This window comes from Lissotriton helveticus, chromosome 5_1, assembly GCF_964261635.1.
Source record: "Lissotriton helveticus chromosome 5_1, aLisHel1.1, whole genome shotgun sequence".
In the NCBI taxonomy this organism is placed as follows: domain Eukaryota; kingdom Metazoa; phylum Chordata; class Amphibia; order Caudata; family Salamandridae; genus Lissotriton; species Lissotriton helveticus.
In genome coordinates, this window is record NC_136065.1 from 1622905127 (window position 1) to 1622932511 (window position 27385).

General features: G+C 38.5%; 18 non-coding genes across 18 annotated transcripts; all 18 read right to left on the bottom strand.

Annotated features, from left to right (window-relative positions):
- Window positions 1-178: 178 nt before the first annotated feature.
- TRNAR-UCG (transfer RNA arginine (anticodon UCG)) lies at window positions 179-251 on the bottom strand. Its single transcript has one exon. It is a non-coding gene; the product is annotated as a tRNA-Arg (tRNA).
- A 646-nt stretch (window positions 252-897) lies between these two features.
- On the bottom strand, window positions 898-970 carry TRNAR-CCU (transfer RNA arginine (anticodon CCU)). Its single transcript has one exon. It is a non-coding gene; the product is annotated as a tRNA-Arg (tRNA).
- An 802-nt stretch (window positions 971-1772) lies between these two features.
- Window positions 1773-1845, bottom strand: TRNAR-UCG (transfer RNA arginine (anticodon UCG)). Its single transcript has one exon. It is a non-coding gene; the product is annotated as a tRNA-Arg (tRNA).
- Window positions 1846-3346: 1501 nt separating this feature from the next.
- On the bottom strand, window positions 3347-3419 carry TRNAR-UCG (transfer RNA arginine (anticodon UCG)). The gene has a single exon. It is a non-coding gene; the product is annotated as a tRNA-Arg (tRNA).
- Window positions 3420-5440: 2021 nt separating this feature from the next.
- On the bottom strand, window positions 5441-5513 carry TRNAR-CCU (transfer RNA arginine (anticodon CCU)). The gene has a single exon. It is a non-coding gene; the product is annotated as a tRNA-Arg (tRNA).
- An 802-nt stretch (window positions 5514-6315) lies between these two features.
- Window positions 6316-6388, bottom strand: TRNAR-UCG (transfer RNA arginine (anticodon UCG)). Its single transcript has one exon. It is a non-coding gene; the product is annotated as a tRNA-Arg (tRNA).
- Window positions 6389-7029: 641 nt separating this feature from the next.
- Window positions 7030-7102, bottom strand: TRNAR-CCU (transfer RNA arginine (anticodon CCU)). The gene has a single exon. It is a non-coding gene; the product is annotated as a tRNA-Arg (tRNA).
- Window positions 7103-7906: 804 nt separating this feature from the next.
- On the bottom strand, window positions 7907-7979 carry TRNAR-UCG (transfer RNA arginine (anticodon UCG)). The gene has a single exon. It is a non-coding gene; the product is annotated as a tRNA-Arg (tRNA).
- A 1521-nt stretch (window positions 7980-9500) lies between these two features.
- Window positions 9501-9573, bottom strand: TRNAR-UCG (transfer RNA arginine (anticodon UCG)). Its single transcript has one exon. It is a non-coding gene; the product is annotated as a tRNA-Arg (tRNA).
- Window positions 9574-10220: 647 nt separating this feature from the next.
- Window positions 10221-10293, bottom strand: TRNAR-CCU (transfer RNA arginine (anticodon CCU)). Its single transcript has one exon. It is a non-coding gene; the product is annotated as a tRNA-Arg (tRNA).
- Window positions 10294-11095: 802 nt separating this feature from the next.
- Window positions 11096-11168, bottom strand: TRNAR-UCG (transfer RNA arginine (anticodon UCG)). Its single transcript has one exon. It is a non-coding gene; the product is annotated as a tRNA-Arg (tRNA).
- Window positions 11169-11813: 645 nt separating this feature from the next.
- On the bottom strand, window positions 11814-11886 carry TRNAR-CCU (transfer RNA arginine (anticodon CCU)). The gene has a single exon. It is a non-coding gene; the product is annotated as a tRNA-Arg (tRNA).
- Window positions 11887-12688: 802 nt separating this feature from the next.
- Window positions 12689-12761, bottom strand: TRNAR-UCG (transfer RNA arginine (anticodon UCG)). Its single transcript has one exon. It is a non-coding gene; the product is annotated as a tRNA-Arg (tRNA).
- Window positions 12762-13407: 646 nt separating this feature from the next.
- On the bottom strand, window positions 13408-13480 carry TRNAR-CCU (transfer RNA arginine (anticodon CCU)). The gene has a single exon. It is a non-coding gene; the product is annotated as a tRNA-Arg (tRNA).
- A 3111-nt stretch (window positions 13481-16591) lies between these two features.
- Window positions 16592-16664, bottom strand: TRNAR-CCU (transfer RNA arginine (anticodon CCU)). The gene has a single exon. It is a non-coding gene; the product is annotated as a tRNA-Arg (tRNA).
- Window positions 16665-19775: 3111 nt separating this feature from the next.
- On the bottom strand, window positions 19776-19848 carry TRNAR-CCU (transfer RNA arginine (anticodon CCU)). The gene has a single exon. It is a non-coding gene; the product is annotated as a tRNA-Arg (tRNA).
- A 3111-nt stretch (window positions 19849-22959) lies between these two features.
- Window positions 22960-23032, bottom strand: TRNAR-CCU (transfer RNA arginine (anticodon CCU)). The gene has a single exon. It is a non-coding gene; the product is annotated as a tRNA-Arg (tRNA).
- Window positions 23033-26891: 3859 nt separating this feature from the next.
- TRNAL-UAG (transfer RNA leucine (anticodon UAG)) lies at window positions 26892-26964 on the bottom strand. The gene has a single exon. It is a non-coding gene; the product is annotated as a tRNA-Leu (tRNA).
- Window positions 26965-27385: the final 421 nt, after the last annotated feature.

The following is a 27385-nucleotide window of genomic DNA, read 5'->3' on the forward strand; positions in this document are numbered from 1 at the left end:
TTTTTAATGCCACTTAAATGCACTAGATTTTAGACTGAAGATGCAATCTAAATGACTGTGCAGTATGTACTCCACTTTTTTATTAATTAGGAATGAGAACATGATGGCTATAAGAGTATTGGAAGAGCCTGCTTCAATTCTGAATGGAAACCTGAATTGTGTGACCACTGTCAAAAACCAACCACGAAGGGACTCGAACCCTCAATCTTCTGATCCGAAGTCAGACGCCTTATCCATTAGGCCACGCGGTCATGTGTCCTGCTGCGTTTATTTTTATACTGTAGGTGGTATGCAAGGTTGGAAAATATATTATTTATAGTTATTTAGGTTTACAAACCATTGTGGGTTTTTTCAGCTCCTTTCAATTAAATCACTTTTTTGGAATTTATATAATGCGAATGTCACCAGTAAGATACGCTATTGTTTTCATTTTTGCATTTAAACCTCTTTCTTCATGAGATTAAAGCTCAGTTTATGCTTTATATAGCTCTGGATGTTTCCAGAAGTGGAGAGAAACTGTTTTGAAAGTAGTACAAACTGCTCCTTCCTGGATATTCCAATTTACACAAACTCAAAGGCTGTATACGTTTCATGAAACTTGACTTGCCCTATTTAAGTAGCTGAAAGCCTTTCACCACCTCTAGAAACAACAGTTACACCAATCCAATTCAAATAATTTTTTCCAAAGGAATATCTTCTGCTGGGTCAAAAATGCATCTGACAAAGACAGGTGTTTCAAAAATCTACTTTGTAGTTTCAGAACATCAACATGACTCTGACGAGTACAGAAGTAAAATGGTACCATTTCAACGTTCCTAATACCTCATAAGCTTCTGAGAGGAAGCATGTAATAAATATATTTATTTTTCTGGAAAAGTAAGAGTGGACATTGGTTTGCACCTCAGATGGGACTCGAACCCACAATCCCTGGCTTAGGAGGCCAGTGCCTTATCCATTAGGCCACTGAGGCACAAAAAATACCAGCAATCTAGAGGCATTATTTAAATGTATTCATTCGTCCAACACTGGTGTCTGCACACAGGACATTTCTCAGTTCTCTCCATAAGTAAACTTCCCATTTTCATCCTCTTCCATCCCTGACTTTAACACTCTGTTCTATGCTATAATGGATACTCTGCATTTGTAGCAAGTGGAGAGAAATTGGAGGAGAACCATTTTCGAATCAACACTTCTTCTTCCATGGATGCTTTTCTTAATAAACTGGGCTTTGACAGTGGTATCAAGCCGTCCTTGTCTTCTGCAGGACACAGAAACAGGCACCAAGTCTACTAACCAAGTTCAACCACACTCTGCAACTTAATAGACCAGTGCTTTACGAATTAGCCATCTGTGTCATCAGCAAAGGCAGCCAATGTACCAATCCTTTATAATTCTTCTGTAGTACTTTTCTTTCTCATAGGCAAAATTAGCACTTTAACTGCACAAATCATACAGATTTTACACTTGAAGCACTCCATGAACACATACTTACACACCTTGCAGTTCATCTACACACACTTAAGCTAAAAACCCATTCTGTGAAGTCAAAATTCTGCAAACCTAGTTCATATTGAGTGCGTGTACATAGAAGCACTTTTTAATGCCACTTAAATGCACTAGATTTTAGACTGAAGATGCAATGTAAATGACTGTGCAGTATGTACTCCACTTTATTATTAATTAGGAATGAGAACATGATGGCTGTAAGAGTATTGGAAGAGCCTGCTTCCATTCTGAATGGAAACCTGAATTGTGTGACCATTGTTAAAAGCCGACCACGAAGGGACTCGAACCCTCAATCTTCTGATCCGAAGTCAGACGCCTTATCCATTAGGCCACGCGGTCATGTGTTCTGCTGCGTTTATTTTTATACTGTAGGTGGTATGCAAGGATGGAAAATATATTATTTATAGTTATTTAGGTTTACAAACCATTGTGGGTTTTTTTCAGCTCCTTTCAATTAAATCTCTTTTTTGGAATTTATATAATGAGATTGTCACCTGTACGATAAGCTATTGTTTTCTTTTTTGCATTTAAACCTCTTTCTTCATGAGATTAAAGCTCAGTGTATGCTTTTTATAGCTCTGGATGTTTCCCGAAGTGGAGAGAAACTGTTTTGAAAGTAGTACAAACTGCTCCTTCCTGGATATTCCAATTTACACACACTCAAAGGTTGTATACGTTTCATGAATCCTGACTTGCCCTATTCAAGTAGCTGAAAGCCTTTCACCACCTCTAGAAACAACAGTTACACCAATCCAATTCAAATAATTTTTTCCAAAGGAATATCTTCTGCCGGGTCAAAAATGCATCTGACAAAGACAGGTGTTTCAAAAATCTACTTTGTAGTTTCAGAACATCAACATGACTCTGACGAGTACAGAAGTAAAATGGTACCATTTCAAAGTTCCTAATACCTCATAAACATCTGAGAGGAAGCATGTAATAAATATATTTATTTTTCTGGAAAAGTAAGAGTGGACATTGGTCTGCACCTCAGATGGGACTCGAACTCACAACCTTATCCATTAGGCCACTGAGGCACAGATAAATGCCAGCAATCTAGAGGCATTATTTAAATGTATTCAATCGTCCAGCACTGGTGTCTGCACACAGGATGTTTCTCAGTTCTCTCCATAAGTAAACTTCCTATTTTCATCCTCTTCCATCCCCGACTTTAACACTCTGTTCTGTGCTATAATGGATACTCTGCATTTGTAGCAAGTGGAGAGAAATTGGAGGAGAACCATTTTCGAATCAACACTTCTTCTTCCATGGATGCTTTTCTTAATAAACTGGGCTTTGACAGTGGTATCAAGCCGTCCTTGTCTTCAGCAGGACACAGAAACAGGCACCAAGTATACTAACAAAGTTCAACCACACTCTGCAACTTAATAGACCAGTGCTTTACAAATTAGCCATCTGTGTCATCAGCAAAGGCAGCCAATGTACCAATCCTTTATAATTCTTCTGTAGTACTTTTCTTTCTCATAGGCAAAATTAGCACTTTAACTGCACAAATCATACAGATTTTACACTTGAAGCACTCCATGAACACATACTTACACACCTTGCAGTTCATCTACACACACTTAAGCTAAAAACCCATTCTGTGAAGTCAAAATTCTGCAAACCTAGTTCATATTCAGTGCGTGTACATAGAAGCACTTTTTAATGCCACTTAAATGCACTAGATTTTAGACTGAAGATGCAATCTAAATGACTGTGCAGTATGTACTCCACTTTATTATTAATTAGGAATGAGAACATGATGGCTGTAAGAGTATTGGAAGAGCCTGCTTCCATTCTGAATGGAAACCTGAATTGTGTGACCATTGTTAAAAGCCGACCACGAAGGGACTCGAACCCTCAATCTTCTGATCCGAAGTCAGACGCCTTATCCATTAGGCCACGCGGTCATGTGTTCTGCTGCGTTTATTTTTATACTGTAGGTGGTATGCAAGGATGGAAAATATATTATTTATAGTTATTTAGGTTTACAAACCATTGTGGGTTTTTTTCAGCTCCTTTCAATTAAATCTCTTTTTTGGAATTTATATAATGAGATTGTCACCTGTACGATAAGCTATTGTTTTCTTTTTTGCATTTAAACCTCTTTCTTCATGAGATTAAAGCTCAGTGTATGCTTTTTATAGCTCTGGATGTTTCCCGAAGTGGAGAGAAACTGTTTTGAAAGTAGTACAAACTGCTCCTTCCTGGATATTCCAATTTACACACACTCAAAGGTTGTATACGTTTCATGAATCCTGACTTGCCCTATTCAAGTAGCTGAAAGCCTTTCACCACCTCTAGAAACAACAGTTACACCAATCCAATTCAAATAATTTTTTCCAAAGGAATATCTTCTGCCGGGTCAAAAATGCATCTGACAAAGACAGGTGTTTCAAAAATCTACTTTGTAGTTTCAGAACATCAACATGACTCTGACGAGTACAGAAGTAAAATGGTACCATTTCAAAGTTCCTAATACCTCATAAACATCTGAGAGGAAGCATGTAATAAATATATTTATTTTTCTGGAAAAGTAAGAGTGGACATTGGTCTGCACCTCAGATGGGACTCGAACTCACAACCTTATCCATTAGGCCACTGAGGCACAGATAAATGCCAGCAATCTAGAGGCATTATTTAAATGTATTCAATCGTCTAGCACTGGTGTCTGCACACAGGATGTTTCTCAGTTCTCTCCATAAGTAAACTTCCTATTTTCATCCTCTTCCATCCCCGACTTTAACACTCTGTTCTGTGCTATAATGGATACTCTGCATTTGTAGCAAGTGGAGAGAAATTGGAGGAGAACCATTTTCGAATCAACACTTCTTCTTCCATGGATGCTTTTCTTAATAAACTGGGCTTTGACAGTGGTATCAAGCCGTCCTTGTCTTCAGCAGGACACAGAAACAGGCACCAAGTATACTAACAAAGTTCAACCACACTCTGCAACTTAATAGACCAGTGCTTTACAAATTAGCCATCTGTGTCATCAGCAAAGGCAGCCAATGTACCAATCCTTTATAATTCTTCTGTAGTACTTTTCTTTCTCATAGGCAAAATTAGCACTTTAACTGCACAAATCATACAGATTTTACACTTGAAGCACTCCATGAACACATACTTACACACCTTGCAGTTCATCTACACACACTTAAGCTAAAAACCCATTCTGTGAAGTCAAAATTCTGCAAACCTAGTTCATATTCAGTGCGTGTACATAGAAGCACTTTTTAATGCCTGATCCGAAGTCAGACGCCTTATCCATTAGGCCACACGGTCATGTGTCCTCCTGCGGTTATGTTTATACTGTAGGTGGTATGCAAGGTTGGAAAATATATTATTTATAGTTATTTAGGTTTACAAACCATTGTGGGGTTTTTTCAGCTCCTTTCAATTAAATCACTTTTTTGGAATTTATATAATGAGAATGTCACCAGTACGAGAAGCTATTGTTTTCTTTTTTGCATTTAAACCTCTTTCTTCATGAGATTAAAGCTCAGAGTATGCTTTATATAGCTCTGGATGTTTCCAGAAGTGGAGAGAAACTGTTTTGAAAGTAGTACAAACTGCTCCTTACTGGATATTCCAATTTACACACACTCAAAGGTTGTATACATTTCATGAATCCTGACTTGCCCAATTCAAGTAGCTGAAAGCCTTTCACCACCTCTAGAAACAACAGTTACACCAATCCAATTCAAATAATTTTTTCCAAAGGATTATCTTCTGCCGGGTCAAAAATGCATCTGACAAAGATAAGTGTTTAAAAATCGACTTTGTAGTTTCAGAACATCAACATGACTCTGAAGACCATAGAAGTAAAATGGTACCATTTCAAAGTTCCTAATACGTCATAAGCTTCTGAGAGGAAGCATGTAATAAATATATTTATTTTTCTGGAAAAGTAAGAGTGGACATTGGTTTGCACCTCAGATGGGACTTGAACCCACAATCCCTGGCTGAGGAGACCAGTGCCTTATCCATTAGGCCACTGAGGCACAGATAAATACCAGTAATCTAGAGGCATTATTTAAATGTATTCAATCGTCCAACACTGGTGTCTGCACACAGGACATTTCTCAGTTCTCTCCATAAGTAAACTTCCCATTTTCATCCTCTTCCATCCCCGACTTTAACACTCTGTTCTGTGCTATAATGGAGACTCAGTATTTCTAGCAAGTGGAGAGAAATTGGAGGAGAACCATTTTCGAATAAACACTTCTTATTCCATGGATGCTTTTCTCAATAAACTGGGCTTTGACAGTGGTATCAAGCCTTCCTTGTCTTCAGCAGGACACAGAAACAGGCACCAAGTCTACTAACCAAGTTCAACCCCACTCTGCAACTTAATAGACCAGTGCTTTACAATTTAGCCAACTGTGTCATCAGCAAAGGCAGCCAATGTGCCAATCCTTTATAATTCTTCTGTAGTACTTTTCTTTCTCGTAGGCAAAATGAGCACTTTAACTGCACAAATCATACAGATTTTACACTTGAAGCACTACATGAACACATACTTACACACCTTGCAGTTCATCTACACACACTTAAGCTAAAACCCATTCTGTCATGTCAAAATTCTGCAAACCTAGTACATATTCAGTGCATGTACATAGAAGCACTTTTTAATGCCACTTAAATGCACTAGATTTTAGACTGAAGATGCAATCTAAATGACTGTGCAGTATGTACTCGACTTTATTATTAATTAGGAATGAGAACATGATGGCTATAAGAGTATTGGAATAGCCTGCTTCCATTCTGAATGGAAACCTGAATTGTGTGACCATTGTAAAAAACCGACCACAAAGGGACTCGAACCCTCAATCTTCTGATCCGAAGTCAGACGCCTTATCCATTAGGCCACGTGGTCATGTGTCTTGCTGTGTTTATTTTTATACTGTAGGTGGTATGCAAGGATGGAAATATATTATTTATAGTTATTTAGGTTTACAAACCAGTGTGGGTTTTTTTCAGCTCCTTTCAATTAAATCACTTTTTTGGATTTTATATAATGAGAATGTCACCAGTACGATAAGCTATTGTTTTCTTTTTTGCATTTAAACCTCTTTCTTCATGAGATTAAAGCTCAATGTATGCTTTTTATAGCTCTGGATGTTTCCCGAAGTGGAAACTGTTTTGAAAGTAGTACAAACTGCTCCTTCCTGGATATTCCAATTTACACGCACTCAAAGGTTGTATACATTTCATGAATCCTGACTTGCCCTATTCAAGTGCCTGAAAGCCTTTTACCACCTCTAGAAACAACAGTTACACCAATCCAATTCAAATAATTTTTTCCAAAGGAATATCTTCTGCCGGGTCAAAAATGCATCTGACAAAGATAAGTGTTTAAAAATCGACTTTGTAGTTTCAGAACATCAACATGACTCTGAAGACTATAGAAGTAAAACGGTACCATTTCAAAGTTCCTAATACCTCATAAGCTTCTGAGAGGAAGCATGTAATAAATATATTTATTTTTCTGGAAAAGTAAGAGTGGACATTGGTTTGCACCTCAGATGGGACTCGAACCCACAATCCCTGGCTTAGGAGGCCAGTGCCTTATCCATTAGGCCACTGAGGCACAGATAAATGTCAGCACTCTAGAGGCATTATTTAAATGTATTCAATCGTCCAACACTGGTGTCTGCACACAGGATATTTCTCAGTTCTCTCCATAAGTAAACTTCCCATTTTCATCCTCTTTCAACCCCGACTTTAACACTCTGTTCTGTGCTATAATGGAGACTCTGTATTTCTAGCAAGTGGAGAGAAATTGGAGGAGAACCATTTTCGAATCAACACTTCTTCTTCCATGGATGCTTTTCTTAATAAACTGGGCTTTGACAGTGGTATCAAGCCGTCCTTGTCTTCAGCAGGACACAGAAACAGGCACCAAGTCTACTAACCAAGTTCAACCACACTCTGCAACTTAAAAGACCAGTGCTTTACAAATTAGCCAACTGTGTCATCAGCAAAGGCAGCCAATGTGCCAATCTATTATAATTCTTCTGTAGTACTTTTCTTTCTCGTAGGCAAAATTAGCACTTTAACTGCACAAATCATACAGATTTTACACTTGAAGCACTCCATGAACACATACTTACACACCTTGCAGTTCATCCACACACTCTTGAGCTAAAAACCCATTCTGTGAAGTCAAAATTCTGCAAACCTAGTACATATTCAGTGCGTGTACATAGAAGCACTTTTTAATGCCACTTAAATGCACTAGATTTTAGACTGAAGATGCAATCTAAATGACTGTGCAGTATGTACTCCACTTTTTTTATTAATTAGGAATGAGAACATGATAGCTATAAGAGTATTGGAAGAGCCTGTTTCCATTCTGAATGGAAACCTGAAGTGTGTGACCATTGTCAAAAACCGACCACGAAGGGACTCGAACCCTCAATCTTCTGATCCGAAGTCTGACGCCTTATCCATTAGGCCACGCGGTCATGTGTCCTGCTGTGTTTATTTTTATACTGTAGGTGGTATGCAAGGATGGAAAATATATTATTTATAGTTATTTAGGTTTACATCCCATTGTGTTTTTTTTTCAGCTCCTTTCAATTAAAGCACTTTTTTGGAATCTATATAATCAGAATGTCACCAGTACGATAAGCTATTGTTTTCTTTTTTGCATTTAAACCTCTTTCTTCATGAGATTAAAGCTCAGTAAATGCTTTACATAGCTCTGGATGTTTCCAGAAGTGGAGAGAAACTGTTTTGAAAGTAGTACAAACTGCTCCTTCCTGGATATTCCAATTTACACACACTCAAAGGATGTATACATTTCATGAATCCTGACTTGCCCAATTCAAGTAGCTGAAAGCCTTTCACCACCTCTAGAAACAACAGTTACACCAATCCAATTCAAAGAATTTTTTCCAAAGGAATATCTTCTGCCGGGTCAAAAATGCATCTGACAAAGATAAGTGTTTAAAAATTGACTTTGTAGTTTCAGAACATCAACATGACTCTGAAGACCATAGAAGTAAAATGGTACCATTTCAAAGTTCCTAATACGTCATAAGCTTCTGAGAGGAAGCATGTAATAAACATATTTATTTTTCTGGAAAAGTAAGAGTGGACATTGGTTTGCACCTCAGATGGGACTCGAACCCACAATCCCTGGCTTAGGAGGTCAGTGCCTTATCCATGAGGCCACTGAGGCACAGATAAATACCAGCAATCTAGAGGCATTATTTAAATGTATTCAATCGTCCAACACTGGTGTCTGCACACAGGACATTTCTCAGTTCTCTCCATAAGTAAACGTCCCATTTTCATCCTCTTTCATCCCCGACTTTAACACTCTGTTCTGTGCTATAATGGAGACTCTGTATTTCTAGCAAGTGGAGAGAAATTGGAGGAGAACCATTTTCGAATCAACACTTCTTATTCCATGGATGCTTTTCTCAATAAACTGGGCTTTGACAGTGGTATCAAGCCTTCCTTGTCTTCAGCAGGACACAGTAACAGGCACCAAGTCTACTAACCAAGTTCAACCACACTCTGCAACTTAATAGACCAGTGCTTTACAATTTAGCCAACTGTGTCATCAGCAAAGGCAGCCAATGTGCCAATCCTTTATAATTCTTCTGTAGTACTTTTCTTTCTCGTAGGCAAAATGAGCACTTTAACTGCACAAATCATACAGATTTTACACTTGAAGCACTACATGAACACATACTTACACACCTTGCAGTTCATCTACACACACTTAAGCTAAAACCCATTCTGTCAAGTCAAAATTCTGCAAACCTAGTACATATTCAGTGCATGTACATAGAAGCACTTTTTAATGCCACTTAAATGCACTAGATTTTAGACTGAAGATGCAATCTAAATGACTGAGCAGCATGTACTCGACTTTATTATTAATTAGGAATGAGAACATGATGGCTATAAGAGTATTGGAATAGCCTGCTTCCATTCTGAATGGAAACCTGAATTGTGTGACCATTGTCAAAAACTGACTACGAAGGGACTCGAACCCTCAATCTTCTGATCCGAAGTCAGACGCCTTATCCATTAGGCCACGCGGTCATGTATCCTGCCGCATTTATTTTTATACTGTAGGTGGTATGCAAGGATGGAAAATATATTATTTATAGTAAATTTAGGTTTACAAACCATTGTGGGGTTTTTTCAGCTCCTTTCAATTAAATCACTTGTTTGGAATTTATATAATGAGAATGTCACCAGTACGATAAGCTATTGTTTTCTGTTTTGCATTTAAACCTCTTTCTTCATGAGATTAAAGCTCAATGTATGCTTTTTATAGCTCTGGATGTTTCCCGAAGTGGAGAGAAACTGTTTTGAAAGTAGTAAAAACTGCTCCTTTCTGGATATTCCAATTTACACACACTCAAAGGTTGTATACGTTTCATGAATCCTGACTTGCCCTATTCAAGTAGCTGAAAGCCTTTCACCACCTCTAGAAACAACAGTTACACCAATCCAATTCAAATAATTTTTTCCAAAGGAATATCTTCTGCCGGGTCAAAAATGCATCTGACAAAGATAAGTGTTTAAAAATCGACTTTGTAGTTTCAGAACATCAACATGACTCTGAAGACTATAGAAGTAAAACAGTACTATTTCAAAGTTCCTAATACCTCATAAGCTTCTGAGAGGAAGCATGTAATAAATATATTTATTTTTCTGGAAAATGAAGGGTGGACATTGGTTTGCACCTCAGATGGGACTCGTACCCACAATCCCTGGCTCAGGAGGCCAGTGCCTTATCCATTAGGCCACTGAGGCACAGATAAATGTCAGTAATCTAGAGGCATTCTTTAAATGTATTCAATCTTCCAACACTGGTGTCTGCACACAGGATATTTCTCAGTTCTCTCCATAAGTAAACTTCCCATTTTCATCCTCTTTCATCCCCGACTTTAACTCTCTGTTCTGTGCTATAATGGAGACTCTGTATTTCTAGCAAGTGGAGAGAAATTGGAGGAGAACCATTTTCGAATCAACACTTCTTCTTCCATGGATGCTTTTCTTAATAAACTGGGCTTTGACAGTGGTATCAAGCCGTCCTTGTCTTCAGCAGGACACAGAAACAGGCACCAAGTCTACAACCAAGTTCAACCACACTCTGCAACTTAATAGACCAGTGCTTTACAAATTAGCCAACTGTGTCATCAGCAAAGGCAGCCAATGTGCCAATCCTTTATAATTCTTCTGTAGTACTTTTCTTTCTCATAGGCAAAATTAGCACTTTAACTGCACAAATCATACAGATTTTACACTTGAAGAACTCCATGAACACATACTTACACACCTTGCAGTTCATCTACACACACTTAAGCTAAAAACCCATTCTGTGAAGTCAAAATTCTGCAAACCTAGTTCATATTGAGTGCGTGTACATAGAAGCACTTTTTAATGCCACTTAAATGCACTAGATTTTAGACTGAAGATGCAATCTAAATGACTGTGCAGTATGTACTCCACTTTTTTATTAATTAGGAATGAGAACATGATGGCTATAAGAGTATTGGAAGAGCCTGCTTCAATTCTGAATGGAAACCTGAATTGTGTGACAATTGGCAAAAACCGACCACGAAGGGACTCGAACCCTCAATCTTCTGATCCGAAGTCAGATGCCTTATCCATTAGGCCACGTGGTCATGTGTCCTGCTGCGTTTATTTTTATACTGTAGGTGGTATGCAAGGTTGGAAAATATATTATTTATAGTTATTTAGGTTTACAAACCATTGTGGGTTTTTTCAGCTCCTTTCAATTAAATCACTTTTTTGGAATTTATATAATGAGAATGTCACCAGTAAGATACGCTATTGTTTTCATTTTTGCATTTAAACCTCTTTCTTCATGAGATTAAAGCTCAGTAAATGCTTTACATAGCTCTGGATGTTTCCAGAAGTGGAGAGAAACTGTTTTGAAAGTAGTACAAACTGCTCCTTCCTGGATATTCCAATTTACACACACTCAAAGGTTGTATACATTTCATGAATCCTGACTTGCCCAATTCAAGTAGCTGAAAGCCTTTCACCACCTCTAGAAACAACAGTTACACCAATCCAATTCAAATAATTTTTTCCAAAGGAATATCTTCTGCCTGGTCAAAAATGCATCTTACAAAGATAAGTGTTTAAAAATCGACTTTGTAGTTTCAGAACATCAACATGACTCTGAAGACCATAGAAGTAAAATGGTACCATTTCAAAGTTCCTAATACGTCATAAGCTTCTGAGAGGAAGCATGTAATAAATATATTTATTTTTCTGGAAATGTAAGAGTGGACATTGGTTTGCACCTCAGATGGGACTTGAACCCACAATCCCTGGCTGAGGAGACCAGTGCCTTATCCATTAGGCCACTGAGGCACAGATAAATAACAGCAATCTAGAGGCATCATTTAAATGTATTCAATCGTCCAACACTGGTGTCTGCACACAGGACATTTCTCAGTTCTCTCCATAAGTAAACTTCCCATTTTCATCCTCTTCCATCCCCGACTTTAACACTCTGTTCTGTGCTATAATGGAGACTCAGTATTTCTAGCAAGTGCAGAGAAATTGGAGGAGAACCATTTTCGAATCAACACTTCTTATTCCATGGATGCTTTTCTCAATAAACTGTGCTTTGACAGTGGTATCAAGCCTTCCTTGTCTTCAGCAGGACACAGAAACAGGCACCAAGTCTACTAACCAAGTTCAACCACACTCTGCAACTTAATAGACCAGTGCTTTACAATTTAGCCAACTGTGTCATCAGCAAAGGCAGCCAATGTGCCAATCCTTTATAATTCTTCTGTAGTACTTTTCTTTCTAGTAGGCAAAATGAGCACTTTAACTGCACAAATCATACAGATTTTACACTTGAAGCACTACATGAACACATACTTACACACCTTGCAGTTCATCTACACACACTTAAGCTAAAACCCATTCTGTCAAGTCAAAATTCTGCAAACCTAGTACATATTCAGTGCATGTACATAGAAGCACTTTTTAATGCCACTTAAATGCACTAGATTTTAGACTGAAGATGCAATCTAAATGACTGAGCAGTATGTACTCGACTTTATTATTAATTAGGAATGAGAACATGATGGCTATAAGAGTATTGGAATAGCCTGCTTCCATTCTGAATGGAAACCTGAATTGTGTGACCATTGTCAAAAACCGACCACGAAGGGACTCGAACCCTCAATCTTCTGATCCGAAGTCAGACGCCTTATCCATTAGGCCACGCCGTCATGTGTCCTGCTGCGCTTATTTTTATACTGTAGGTGGTATGCAAGGATGGAAAATATATTATTTATAGTTATTTAGGTTTACAAACCATTGTGGGTTTTTTTCAGCTCCTTTCAATTAAATCACTTTTTTGGAATTTATATAATGAGAATGTCACCAGTACGATAAGCTATTGTTTTCTTTTTTGCATTTAAACCTCTTTCTTCATGAAATTAAAGCTCAATGTATGCTTTTTATAGCTCTGGATGTTTCCCGAAGTGGAGAGAAACTGTTTTGAAAGTAGTACAAACTGCTCCTTTCTGGATATTCCAATTTACACACACTCAAAGGTTGTTTACGTTTCATGAATCCTGACTTGCCCTATTCAAGTAGCTGAGAGCCTTTCACCACCTCTAGAAACAACATTTACACCAATCCAATTCAAATAATTTTTTCCAAAGGAATATCTTCTGCCGGGTCAAAAATGCATCTGACAAAGATAAGTGTTTAAAAATCGACTTTGTAGTTTCAGAACATCAACATGACTCTGAAGACTATAGAAGTAAAACGGTACCATTTCAAAGTTCCTAATACCTCATAAGCTTCTGAGAGGAAGCATGTAATAAATATATTTATTTTTCTGTAAAAGGAAGGGTGGACATTGGTTTGCACCTCAGATGGGACTCGTACCCACAATCCCTGGCTTAGGAGGCCAGTGCCTTATCCATTAGGCCACTGAGGCACAGATAAATGTCAGCAGTCTAGAGGCATTATTTAAATGTATTCAATCGTCCAACACTGGTGTCTGCACACAGGATATTTCTCAGTTCTCTCCATAAGTAAACTTCCCATTTTCATCCTCTTTCATCCCCGACTTTAACACTCTGTTCTGTGCTATAATGGAGACTCTGTATTTCTAGCAAGTGGAGAGAAATTGGAGGAGAACCATTTTCGAATCAACACTTCTTCTTCCATGGATGCTTTTCTTAATAAACTGGGCTTTGACAGTGGTATCAAGCCGTCCTTGTCTTCAGCAGGACACAGAAACAGGCACCAAGTCTACAACCAAGTTCAACCACACTCTGCAACTTAATAGACCAGTGCTTTACAAATTAGCCAACTGTGTCATCAGCAAAGGCAGCCAATGTGCCAATCCTTTATAATTCTTCTGTAGTACTTTTCTTTCTCATAGGCAAAATTAGCACTTTAACTGCACAAATCATACAGATTTTACACTTGAAGCACTCCATGAACACATACTTACACACCTTGCAGTTCATCTACACACACTTAAGCTAAAAACCCATTCTGTGAAGTCAAAATTCTGCAAACCTAGTTCATATTGAGTGCGTGTACATAGAAGCACTTTTTAATGCCACTTAAATGCACTAGATTTTAGACTGAAGATGCAATCTAAATAACTGTGCAGTATGTACTCGACTTTATTATTAATTAGGAATGAGAACATGATGGCTATAAGAGTATTGGAATAGCCTGCTTCCATTCTGAATGGAAACCTGAATTGTGTGACCATTGTCAAAAACCGACCACGAAGGGACTCGAACCCTCAATCTTCTGATCCGAAGTCAGACTCCTTATCCATTAGGCCATGCGGTCATGTGTCATGCTGCATTTATTTTTATACTGTAGGTGGTATGCAAGGTTGGAAAATATATTATTTATAGTTATTTAGGTCTACAAACCATTGTGGCTTTTTTCAGCTCCTTTCAATTAAATCACTTTTTGGAATTTATATAATGAGAATGTCACCAGTACGATAAGCTATTGTTTACTTTTTTGCATTTAAACCTCTTTCTTCATGAGATTAAAGCTCAGTTTATGCTTTATATAGCTCTGGATGTTTCCAGAAGTGGAGAGAAACTGTTTTGAAAGTAGAACAAACTGCTCCTTCCTGGATATTCCAATTTACACACACTCAAAGGTTGTATACGTTTCATGAATCCTGACTTGCCCTATTTAAGTAGCTGAAAGCCTTTCACCACCTCTAGAAACAACAGTTACACCAATCCAATTCAAATAATTTTTTCCAAAGGAATATCTTCTGCCGGGTCAAAAATGCATCTGACAAAGATAGGTGTTTCAAAAATCGACTTTGTAGTTTCAGAACATCAACATGACTCTGAAGAGTACAGAAGTAAAATGGTACCATTTCAAAGTTCCTAATACCTCATAAACATCTGAGAGGAAGCATGTAATAAATATATTTATTTTTCTGGAAAAGTAAGAGTGGACATTGGTTTGTACCTCAGATGGGACTCAAACCCACAATCCCTGGCTTAGGAGACCAGTGCCTTATCCATTACGCCACTGAGGCACAGATAAATGCCAGCAATCTAGAGGCATTATTTAAATGTATTCAATCGTCCAACACTGGTGTCTGCACACAGGACATTTCTCAGTTCTCTCCATAAGTAAACTTCCCATTTTCATCCTCTTCCATCTCCGACTTTAACACTCTGTTCTGTGCTATAATGGATACTCTGCATTTGTTGCAAGTGGAGAGAAATTGGAGGAGAACAGTTTTCGAATCAACACTTCTTCTTCCATGGATGCTTTTCTCATTAAACAGGGCTTTGACAGTGGTATCAAGCCGTCCTTGTCTTCAGCAGGACACAGAAACAGGCACCAAGTCTACTAACCAAGTTCAACCACACTCTGCAACTTAATAGACCAGTGCTTTACAAATTAGCGATCTGTGTCATCAGCAAAGGCAGCCAATGTGCCAATCCTTTATAATTCTTCTGCAGTACTTTTCTTTCTCATAGGCAAAATTAGCACTTTAACTGCACAAATCATACAGATTTTACACTTGAAGCACTCCATGAACACATACTTACACACCTTGCAGATCATCTACACACACTTAAGCTAAAAACCCATTCTGTCAAAATTCTGTAAACCTAGTACATATTCAGTGCATGTACATAGAAGCACTTTTTAAAGCCACTAAATTGCACTAGATTTTAGACTGAAGATGCAATCTAAATGACTGTGCAGTATGTACTCCACTTTATTATTAATTAGGAATGAGAACCTGATGGCTATAAGAGTATTGGAAGAGCCTGTTTCCATTCTGAATGGAAACCTGAAGTGTGTGACCATTGTCAAAAACCAACCACGAAGGGACTCGAACCCTCAATCTTCTGATCTGAAGTCAGACGCCTTATCCATTAGGCCACGCAGTCATGTAGCCTGCTGTGTTTATTTTTATACTGTAGGTGTTATGAAAGGATGGAAAATATATTATTTATAGTTATTTAGGTTTACATCCCATTGTGTTTTTTTTTCAGCTCCTTTCAATTAAAGCACTTTTTTGGAATCTATATAATCAGAATGTCACCAGTACGATAAGCAATTGTTTTCTTTTTTGCATTTAAACCTCTTTCTTCATGAGATTAAAGCTCAGTAAATGCTTTATATAGCTCTGGATGTTTCCAGAAGTGGAGAGAAACTGTTTTGAAAGTAGTACAAACCGCTCCTTCCTGGATATTCCAATTTACACACACTCAAAGGTTGTATACATTTCATGAATCCTGACTTGCCCAATTCAAGTAGCTGAAAGCCTTTCACCACCTCTAGAAACAACAGTTACACCAATCCAATTCAAATAATTTTTTTCCAAAGGAATATCTTCTGCCGGGTCAAAAATGCATCTGACAAAGATACATGTTTAAAAATCGACTTTGTAGTTTCAGAACATCAACATGACTCTGAAGACCATAGAAGTAAAATGGTACCATTTCAAAGTTCCTAATACCTCATAAGCTTCTGAGAGGAAGCATGTAATAAATATATTTATTTTTCTGGAAAAGTCAGAGTGGATATTGGTTTGCACCTCAGATGGGACTCGAACCCACAATCCTTGGCTTAGGAGGCCAGTGCCTTATCCATTAGGCCACTGAGGCACAGATAAATACCAGCAATCTAGAGGCATTATTTAAATATATTCAATCGTCCAACACTGGTGTCTGCACACAGGATATTTCTCAGTTCTCTCCATAAGTAAACTTCCCATTTTCATCCTCTTCCATCCCCGACTTTAACACTCTGTTCTATGCTATAATGGAGACTCTGTATTTCTAGCAAGTGGAGAGAAATTGGAGGAGAACCATTTTCGAATCAACACTTCTTCTTCCATGGATGCTTTTCTCAATAAACTGGGCTTTGACAGTGGTATCAAGCCATCCTTGTCTTCAGCAGGACACAGAAACAGGCACCAGGTCTACTAACCAAGTTCAACCACACTCTGCAACTTAATAGACCAGTGCTTTACAAATTAGCCAACTGTGTCATCAGCAAAGGCAGCCAATGTGCCAATCCTTTATAATTCTTCTGTAGTACTTTTCTTTCTCATAGGCAAAATTAGCACTTTAAATGCACAAATCATACAGATTTTACACTTGAAGCACTCCATGAACACATACTTACACACCTTGCAGTTCATCTACACACACTTTAGCTAAAAACCCATTCTGTGAAGTCAAAATTCTGCAAACCTAGTACATATTCAGTGCGTGTACATAGAAGCACTTTTTAATGCCACTTAAATGCACTAGATTTTAGACTGAAGATGCAATCTAAATGACTGTGCAGTATGTACTCCACTTTTTTATTAATTAGGAATGAGAACATGATGGCTATAAGAGTATTGGAAGAGCCTGCTTCCATTCTGAATGGAAACCTGAATTGTGTGACAATTGGCAAAAACTGACCACGAAGGGACTCGAACCCTCTATATTCTGATCCGAAGTCAGACGCCTTATCCATTAGTCCACACGGTCATGTGTCTTGCTGCATTTATTTTTATACTGTAGGTGGTATGCAAGGTTGGAAAATATATTATTTATAGTTATTTAGGTTTACAAACCATTGTGGCTTTTTTCAGCTCCTTTCAATTAAATCACTTTTTGGAATTTATATAATGAGAATGTCACCAGTACGATAAGCTATTGTTTACTTTTTTGCATTTAAACCTCTTTCTTCATGAGATTAAAGCTCAGTTTATGCTTTATATAGCTCTGGATGTTTCCAGAAGTGGAGAGAAACTGTTTTGAAAGTAGAACAAACTGCTCCTTCCTGGATATTCCAATTTACACACACTCAAAGGTTGTATACGTTTCATGAATCCTGACTTGCCCTATTTAAGTAGCTGAAAGCCTTTCACCACCTCTAGAAACAACAGTTACACCAATCCAATTCAAATAATTTTTTCCAAAGGAATATCTTCTGCCGGGTCAAAAATGCATCTGACAAAGATAGGTGTTTCAAAAATCGACTTTGTAGTTTCAGAACATCAACATGACTCTGAAGAGTACAGAAGTAAAATGGTACCATTTCAAAGTTCCTAATACCTCATAAACATCTGAGAGGAAGCATGTAATAAATATATTTATTTTTCTGGAAAAGTAAGAGTGGACATTGGTTTGTACCTCAGATGGGACTCAAACCCACAATCCCTGGCTTAGGAGACCAGTGCCTTATCCATTACGCCACTGAGGCACAGATAAATGCCAGCAATCTAGAGGCATTATTTAAATGTATTCAATCGTCCAACACTGGTGTCTGCACACAGGACATTTCTCAGTTCTCTCCATAAGTAAACTTCCCATTTTCATCCTCTTCCATCTCCGACTTTAACACTCTGTTCTGTGCTATAATGGATACTCTGCATTTGTAGCAAGTGGAGAGAAATTGGAGGAGTACCATTTTCGAATCAACACTTCTTCTTCCATGGATGCTTTTCTCATTAAACAGGGCTTTGACAGTGGTATCAAGCCGTCCTTGTCTTCAGCAGGACACAGAAACAGGCACCAAGTCTACTAACCAAGTTCAACCACACTCTGCAACTTAATAGACCAGTGCTTTACAAATTAGCCATCTGTGTCATCAGCAAAGGCAGCCAATGTGCCAATCCTTTATAATTCTTCTGCAGTACTTTTCTTTCTCATAGGCAAAATTAGCACTTTAACTGCACAAATCATACAGATTTTACACTTGAAGCACTCCATGAACACATACTTACACACCTTGCAGCTCATCTACACACACTTAAGCTAAAAACCCATTCTGTCAAAATTCTGTAAACCTAGTACATATTCAGTGCATGTACATAGAAGCACTTTTTAAAGCCACTAAATTGCACTAGATTTTAGACTGAAGATGCAATCTAAATGACTGTGCAGTATGTACTCCACTTTATTATTAATTAGGAATGAGAACCTGATGGCTATAAGAGTATTGGAAGAGCCTGTTTCCATTCTGAATGGAAACCTGAAGTGTGTGACCATTGTCAAAAACCAACCACGAAGGGACTCGAACCCTCAATCTTCTGATCTGAAGTCAGACGCCTTATCCATTAGGCCACGCAGTCATGTATCCTGCTGTGTTTATTTTTATACTGTAGGTGTTATGAAAGGATGGAAAATATATTATTTATAGTTATTTAGGTTTACATCCCATTGTGGGTTTTTTTCAGCTCCTTTCAATTAAAGCACTTTTTTGGAATCTATATAATCAGAATGTCACCAGTACGATAAGCAATTGTTTTCTTTTTTGCATTTAAACCTCTTTCTTCATGAGATTAAAGCTCAGTAAATGCTTTATATAGCTCTGGATGTTTCCAGAAGTGGAGAGAAACTGTTTTGAAAGTAGTACAAACTGCTCCTTCCTGGATATTCCAATTTACACACACTCAAAGGTTGTATACATTTCATGAATCCTGACTTGCCCAATTCAAGTAGCTGAAAGCCTTTCACCACCTCTAGAAACAACAGTTACACCAATCCAATTCAAATAATTTTTTCCAAAGGAATATCTTCTGCCGGGTCAAAAATGCATCTGACAAAGATACATGTTTAAAAATCGACTTTGTAGTTTCAGAACATCAACATGACTCTGAAGACCATAGAAGTAAAATGGTACCATTTCAAAGTTCCTAATACCTCATAAGCTTCTGAGAGGAAGCATGTAATAAATATATTTATTTTTCTGGAAAAGTAAGAGTGGATATTGGTTTGCACCTCAGATGGGACTCGAACCCACAATCCTTGGCTTAGGAGGCCAGTGCCTTATCCATTAGGCCACTGAGGCACAGATAAATACCAGCAATCTAGAGGCATTATTTAAATGTATTCAATCGTCCAACACTGGTGTCTGCACACAGGATATTTCTCAGTTCTCTCCATAAGTAAACTTCCCATTTTCATCCTCTTCCATCCCCGACTTTAACACTCTGTTCTATGCTATAATGGAGACTCTGTATTTCTAGCAAGTGGAGAGAAATTGGAGGAGAACCATTTTCGAATCAACACTTCTTCTTCCATGGATGCTTTTCTCAATAAACTGGGCTTTGACAGTGGTATCAAGCCATCCTTGTCTTCAGCAGGACACAGAAACAGGCACCAGGTCTACTAACCAAGTTCAACCACACTCTGCAACTTAATAGACCAGTGCTTTACAAATTAGCCAACTGTGTCATCAGCAAAGGCAGCCAATGTGCCAATCCTTTATAATTCTTCTGTAGTACTTTTCTTTCTCATAGGCAAAATTAGCACTTTAACTGCACAATTCATACAGATTTTACACTTGAAGCACTCCATGAACACATACTTACACACCTTGCAGTTCATCTACACACACTTTAGCTAAAAACCCATTCTGTGAAGTCAAAATTCTGCAAACCTAGTACATATTCAGTGCGTGTACATAGAAGCACTTTTTAATGCCACTTAAATGCACTAGATTTTAGACTGAAGATGCAATCTAAATGACTGTGCAGTATGTACTCCACTTTTTTATTAATTAGGAATGAGAACATGATGGCTATAAGAGTATTGGAAGAGCCTGCTTCCATTCTGAATGGAAACCTGAATTGTGTGACAATTGGCAAAAACCGACCACGAAGGGACTCGAACCCTCTATATTCTGATCCGAAGTCAGACGCCTTATCCATTAGTCCACGCGGTCATGTGTCTTGCTGCATTTATTTTTATACTGTAGGTGGTATGCAAGGTTGGAAAATATATTATTTATAGTTATTTAGGTTTACAAACCATTGTGGCTTTTTTCAGCTCCTTTCAATTAAATCACTTTTTGGAATTTATATAATGAGAATGTCACCAGTACGATAAGCTATTGTTTACTTTTTTGCATTTAAACCTCTTTCTTCATGAGATTAAAGCTCAGTTTATGCTTTATATAGCTCTGGATGTTTCCAGAAGTGGAGAGAAACTGTTTTGAAAGTAGAACAAACTGCTCCTTCCTGGATATTCCAATTTACACACACTCAAAGGTTGTATACGTTTCATGAATCCTGACTTGCCCTATTTAAGTAGCTGAAAGCCTTTCACCACCTCTAGAAACAACAGTTACACCAATCCAATTCAAATAATTTTTTCCAAAGGAATATCTTCTGCCTGGTCAAAAATGCATCTGACAAAGATAGGTGTTTCAAAAATCGACTTTGTAGTTTCAGAACATCAACATGACTCTGAAGAGTACAGAAGTAAAATGGTACCATTTCAAAGTTCCTAATACCTCATAAACATCTGAGAGGAAGCATGTAATAAATATATTTATTTTTCTGGAAAAGTAAGAGTGGACATTGGTTTGTACCTCAGATGGGACTCAAACCCACAATCCCTGGCTTAGGAGGCCAGTGCCTTATCCATTACGCCACTGAGGCACAGATAAATGCCAGCAATCTAGAGGCATTATTTAAATGTATTCAATCGTCCAACACTGGTGTCTGCACACAGGACATTTCTCAGTTCTCTCCATAAGTAAACTTCCCATTTTCATCCTCTTCCATCTCCGACTTTAACACTCTGTTCTGTGCTATAATGGATACTCTGCATTTGTAGCAAGTGGAGAGAAATTGGAGGAGAACAGTTTTCGAATCAACACTTCTTCTTCCATGGATGCTTTTCTCATTAAACAGGGCTTTGACAGTGGTATCAAGCCGTCCTTGTCTTCAGCAGGACACAGAAACAGGCACCAAGTCTACTAACCAAGTTCAACCACACTCTGCAACTTAATAGACCAGTGCTTTACAAATTAGCCATCTGTGTCATCAGCAAAGGCAGCCAATGTGCCAATCCTTTATAATTCTTCTGCAGTACTTTTCTTTCTCATAGGCAAAATTAGCACTTTAACTGCACAAATCATACAGATTTTACACTTGAAGCACTCCATGAACACATACTTACACACCTTGCAGATCATCTACACACACTTAAGCTAAAAACCCATTCTGTCAAAATTCTGCAAACCTAGTACATATTCAGTGCATGTACATAGAAGCACTTTTTAATGCCACTAAATTGCACTAGATTTTAGACTGAAGATGCAATCTAAATGACTGTGCAGTATGTACTCCACTTTATTATTAATTAGGAATGAGAACCTGATGGCTATAAGAGTATTGGAAGAGCCTGTTTCCATTCTGAATGGAAACCTGAAGTGTGTGACCATTGTCAAAAACCGACCACGAAGGGACTCAAACCCTCAATCTTCTGATCTGAAGTCAGACGCCTTATCCATTAGGCCACGCAGTCATGTATACTGCTGTGTTTATTTTTATACTGTAGGTGTTATGAAAGGATGGAAAATATATTATTTATAGTTATTTAGGTTTACATCCCATTGTGGGTTTTTTTCAGCTCCTTTCAATTAAAGTACTTTTTTGGAATCTATATAATCAGAATGTCACCAGTACGATAAGCAATTGTTTTCTTTTTTGCATTTAAACCTCTTTCTTCATGAGATTAAAGCTCAGTAAATGCTTTATATAGCTCTGGATGTTTCCAGAAGTGGAGAGAAACTGTTTTGAAAGTAGTACAAACTGCTCCTTCCTGGATATTCCAATTTACACACACTCAAAGGTTGTATACATTTCATGAATCCTGACTTGCCCAATTCAAGTAGCTGAAAGCCTTTCACCACCTCTAGAAACAACAGTTACACCAATCCAATTCAAATCATTTTTTCCAAAGGAATATCTTCTGCCGGGTCAAAAATGCATCTGACAAAGATACGTGTTTAAAAATCGACTTTGTAGTTTCAGAACATCAACATGACTCTGAAGACCATAGAAGTAAAATGGTATCATTTCAAAGTTCCTAATACCTCATAAGCTTCTGAGAGGAAGCATGTAATAAATATATTTATTTTTCTGGAAAAGTAAGAGTGGATATTGGGTTGCACCTCAGATGGGACTCGAACCCAGAATCCTTGGCTTAGGAGGCCAGTGCCTTATCCATTAGGCCACTGAGGCACAGATAAACACCAGCAATCTAGAGGCATTATTTAAATGTATTCAATCGTCCAACACTGGTGTCTGCACACAGGATATTTCTCAGTTCTCTCCATAAGTAAACTTCCCATTTTCATCCTCTTCCATCCCCGACTTTAACACTCTGTTCTATGCTATAATGGAGACTCTGTATTTCTAGCAAGTGGAGAGAAATTGGAGGAGAACCATTTTCGAATCAACACTTCTTCTTCCATGGATGCTTTTCTCAATAAACTGGGCTTTGACAGTGGTATCAAGCCGTCCTTGTCTTCAGCAGGACACAGAAACAGGCACCAAGTCTACTAACCAAGTTCAACCACACTCTGCAACTTAATAGACCAGTGCTTTACAAATTAGCCAACTGTGTCATCAGCAAAGGCAGCCAATGTGCCAATCCTTTATAATTCTTCTGTAGTACTTTTCTTTCTCATAGGCAAAATTAGCACTTTAACTGCACAAATCATACAGATTTTACACTTGAAGCACTCCATGAACACATACTTACACACCTTGCAGTTCATCTACACACACTTTAGCTAAAAACCCATTCTGTGAAGTCAAAATTCTGCAAACCTAGTACATATTCAGTGCGTGTACATAGAAGCACTTTTTAATGCCACTTAAATGCACTAGATTTTAGACTGAAGATGCAATCTAAATGACTGTGCAGTATGTACTCCACTTTTTTATTAATTAGGAATGAGAACATGATGGCTATAAGAGTATTGGAAGAGCCTGCTTCCATTCTGAATGGAAACCTGAATTTTTTATTTATTTTTTTTTATTTATTTTTGTAGTTTATAGAGCGCACAGCTACCCCCTGAGGGGTGTCCCGGCGCTAGAACCAGAGCCTCATGGGCAGATGAAAAGAAAGGGAGCCAAGAAGGAAATCAGAGTCCGGAAAACAGCCAGGTTTTTAGCCTGGCACGGAAAATGGGTTCAGAAGGACAGAACCTGAGATCAATAGGGAGACGGTTCCACAGTTTGGCAGCGATAACGCTGAACCCCTTGCCGCCCATTCTGGCGCGTCGGAAGCGAGGGGAGACCAGAAGGCGTAGGTTGTTAGATCTCAAGGATCTAATGGAATGAGATATGGACACTCGCTTTTTCAAGTAGTTGGGCCCAAGGTCGTTGATAGCTCGGAAAGCAAGGGTGAGGATCTTAAACTGAATGCGGCTGGCAATGGGGAGCCAGTGGAGCTCCTTGCGGTAGGCGGTGACTGACTGGCGGTAGGGGATGTTTCCGATCAGTCTGGCCGCCGCGTTCTGAACGATCTGGAGTCGATCAATCAGATACTGAGGAGCGCTAGCGTATAAGCTGTTAGCATAGTCCAGATGGGACGTAATGAGGGTCTGGGTAGCTGTTCGGCGGGCGTCCAATGGGAGGTAGGGGAGTATCTTCCTGATCATTCGTAGCTTCATGAAGCAGGCAGAGGTGACCTTGTTGACTTGGGATTTACATGAGAGAGAGTCGTCAAACTGATAGCCTAGGTTGCGGGCTGCGTGGACCGGGGAGGGAGCGGGGTCAAGTGCAGTGGGCCACCACCGTGAGGAGGGGATGGGGTTTTTCTGGTTAAAAAACAGCACCTCTGTCTTGTCCGCGTTGAGTCTTAGATGATTGTTAGTCATCCAGACACGAATGCCGTCGAGACATTGGCGGAAGTTGGCAAATGTGGAGTCCGAGTGGTCATTGAAGGATAATATAAGCTGAGTATCATCAGCATAAGAGACCACCCTGACTCCACAGGATTCTACCACGGCGGCCAGGGGAGCAAGGTAGACGTTGAAAAACAGAGGGCTGAGGGCAGAACCCTGCGGCACGCCACACAGCAGAGGCTTATCCTCTGATTTGAAAGGCCTGAGCATCACCCTCTGACTTCTTCCAGTGAGGAAGGATTCAATCCAGGTAAGGGCGGAGCCACCTATGCCGACCAGCTTTAGACGGTCTAGGAGGATAGAGTGAGAGACCGTATCAAAAGCGGTGGATAGGTCCGCAACTTAATAGACCAGTGCTTTACAAATTAGCCAACTGTGTCATCAGCAAAGGCAGCCAATGTGCCAATTCTTTATAATTCTTCTGTAGTACTTTTCTTTCTCATAGGAAAAATTAGCACTTTAACTGCACAAATCATACAGATTTTACACTTGAAGCACTCCATGAACACATACTTACACACCTTGCAGTTCATCTACACACACTTAAGCTAAAAACCCATTCTGTGAAGTCAAAATTCTGCAAACCTAGTTCATATTGAGTGCGTGTACATAGAAGCACTTTTTAATGCCACTTAAATGCACTAGATTTTAGACTGAAGATGCAATCTAAATTACTGTGACTATTTTTATACTGTAGGTGGTATGCAAGGTTGGAAAATATATTATTTATAGTTATTTAGGTTTACAAACCATTGTGGGGTTTTTTCAGCTCCTTTCAATTAAATCACTTTTTTGGAATTTATATAATGAGAATGTCACCAGTACGAGAAGCTATTGTTTTCTTTTTTGCATTTAAACCTCTTTCTTCATGAGATTAAAGCTCAGAGTATGCTTTATATAGCTCTGGATGTTTCCAGAAGTGTAGAGAAACTGTTTTGAAAGTAGTACAAACTGCTCCTTCCTGGATATTCCAATTTACACACACTCAAAGGTTGTATACGTTTCATGAATCCTGACTTGCCCTATTCAAGTGCCTGAAAGCCTTTCACCACCTCTAGAAACAACAGTTACACCAATCCAATTCAAATCATTTTTTCCAAAGGAATATCTTTTGCCGGGTCAAAAATGCATCTGACAAAGATAGGTGTTTAAAAATCTACTTTGTAGTTTCAGAACATCAACATGACTCTGAAGAGTACAGAAGTAAAATGGTACCATTTCAAAGTTCCTAATACCTCATAAGCTTCTGAGAGGAAGCATGTAATAAATATATTAACTTTTCTGGAAATGTAAGAGTGAACATTGGTTTGCACCTCAGATAGGACTCAAACCCACAATCTGTGGCTTAGGAGGCCAGTGCCTTATCCATTAGGCCACTGAGGCACAGATAAATGCCAGCAATCTAGAGGCATTATTTAAATGTATTCAATCGTCCAACACTGGTGTCTGCACACAGGATATTTCTCAGTTCTCTCCATAAGTAAACTTCCCATTTTCATCCTCTTCCATCCCCGACTTTAACACTCTGTTCTGTGCTATAAAGGAGACTCTGTATTTCTAGCAAGTGGAGAGAAATTGGAGGAGAACCATTTTCGAATCAACACTTCTTCTTCCATGGATGCTTTTCTCAATAAACTGGGTTTTGACAGTGGTATCAAGCCGTCCTTGTCTTCAGCAGGACACAGAAACAGGCACCAAGTCTACTAACCAAGTTCAACCACACTCTGCAACTTAATAGACCAGTGCTTTAAAAATTAGCCAACTGTGTCATCAGCAAAGGCAGCCAATGTGCCAATCCTTAATAATTCTTCTGTAGTACTTTTCTTTCTCGTAGGCAAAATTAGCAATTTAATTGCACAAATCATACAGATTTTACACTTGAAGCACTCCATGAACACATACTTACACACCTTGCAGTTCATCTACACACACTTAAGCTAAAAACCCATTCTGTCAAGTCAGAATTCTGCAAACCTAGTACATATTCAGTGCGTGTACATAGAAGCACTTTTTAATGCCACTTAAATGCACTAGATTTTAGACTGAAGATGCAATCTAAATGACTGTGCAGTATGTACTACACTTTATTATTAATTAGGAATGAGAACATGATGGCTATAATAATATTGGAAGAGCCTGCTTCCATTCTGAATGGAAACCTGAATTGAGTGACCATTGTCAAAAACCGACCACGAAGGGACTCGAACCCTCAATCTTCTGATCCTAAGTCAGATGCCTTATCCATTAGGCCACGCGGTCATGTGTCCTGCTGCGTTTATTTTTATACTGTAGGTGGTATGCAAGGTTGGAAAATATATTATTTATAGTTATTTAGGTTTACAAACCATTGTGGGTTTTTTCAGCTCCTTTCAATTAAATCACTTTTTTGGAATTTTTATAATGAGAATGTCACCAGTACGATAAGCTATTGTTTTCTTTTTTGCATTTAAACCTCTTTCTTCATGAGATTAAAGCTCAGTTTATGCTTTATATAGCTCTGGATGTTTCCAGAAGTGGAGAGAAACTGTTTTGAAAGTAGAACAAACTGCTCCTTCCTGGATATTCCAATTTACACACACTCAAAGGTTGTGTACGTTTCATGAATCCTGACTTGCCCTATTTAAGTAGCTGAAAGCCTTTCACCACCTCTAGAAACAACAGTTACACCAATCCAATTCAA